The sequence below is a fragment of the Arachis hypogaea genome, chromosome 20 (assembly GCF_003086295.3).
Source record: "Arachis hypogaea cultivar Tifrunner chromosome 20, arahy.Tifrunner.gnm2.J5K5, whole genome shotgun sequence".
NCBI lineage: Eukaryota > Viridiplantae > Streptophyta > Magnoliopsida > Fabales > Fabaceae > Arachis > Arachis hypogaea.
The window spans coordinates 22,888,000-22,889,547 of record NC_092055.1 but is presented as its reverse complement, the minus strand read 5'-3'; positions in this window follow the sequence as shown (position 1 = coordinate 22,889,547).

Genomic DNA, 1,548 nt, shown 5'->3' with positions numbered 1-1,548 from the left:
GTTTTCAAGAATGGGTTGAGTTGAATAACAGGAAATTAAATTAGAGAATTTATATAATTTTAAATGAAAACCTTGGCTGGGGGTAGATTAGTTGGAAGCCCTATTCTTGTTGGAGTACTCTCAAGATTAATTGATAATCGAGGGTTATTCTGTTTAGTTATCCCTTACTAGGTAAGGGAAAGTCAAACAAGTTGGAATGCTATTTCTATTCACAATTTCCAATCCACTTACTTGGAAGAGAGCAATCCAACAATAAACCCAATTACAATTTTTCTTTTAAGCATTCCAACTCAAGGTCTTCCTTTCAATCAACTCCCATCCAAGTTATGGAACTACTCGCTCATTGTGAATGTAGGACTCAAAACATAGGAAAGGGAAATATAGAAAGACATGATAAAGAGTAATCAAAGAAATCAATTAAAAATAAAAGTAATTCTTGTATTAATAAATTCTAAAATAATCCAATAGTAAAATTGAGTAAATTAAGGATATGGAAGAGTAAGAGACAAGTAAAGAGAACGAACTAGAATGACGAAGTCTTGCTGAGGCAATAACTCTTCTCAATATCCCAATGCAAAAACAATAATAATTGAAATCCTAAGAACTATGAATGTGTAGAGAGAAAAAAAACCTAGAGGAGGAGTAAAACTAGATCTAAAAACTAAAACTGTGTAGAATGAATTGTTCCCCCTCGTTTTTGCATGTTCCCTGGCTCTAGTCTGCTTTTCTGGGCCGAAAACTGGGTCAAAACAGGGCCCAAAATCGCCCCCAGCGAATTCTGCAGATTATGCAGATCGCGCATGTCACGCGATCGCGTCATTCATGCGGACGCGTCATTCAGCGTTTACTTTGCCACGCGTGCGCGTCGTCCACGCTTTCGTGTCACTGATGCAGTTTCCAATCCGCGCGGTCGCGTGAGCCATGCATCCGCGTCACTGTAATTTCCTCTATATCGCGCGGCCGCGTGAGCCATGCGTCCGCGTCACTTCTCGCTGGTCATCTCCTCAATTTCTTGTGTTCCTTCCATTTTTGCAAGCTTCCTTTCCAATCTCCAACTCATTCATGCCCTATAAAGCCTGAAACACTTAACACACAGATCACGGCATCGAATGGAATAAAGGAGAATTAAAATACATAATTAAAAGTCTCTAGGAAGCAAATTTTCAACCATAAAGCATTTTTAGGAAGGAATTATAAATGCATGCTTTTTTTAATGAATAAGTGGGTAAAGAGTTGATAAAACCACACAATTAAACACAATATAAACCATAAATTAATGGTTTATCAGCGTACACACGCTTTGCTATTTTGGTTCCTGTGCGTATGCACAGAGGGTTGTGCGTACGCACACAGGCTAATTTCTTCTTGTGCGCACGCACACTTGTCTGTGTGCTTGTTCTTGTTTTCTTCATGTGTTCTCTCTTGTACATGCTTTCTTCCACTTTTGCCTATCCATTCTTGCCAAAATAACCTGAAATCACTCACAAAACATATCACAGCATCGAATGTCATGAAAGTGGAATTAAAATTACTAATTTAAGCACAAAA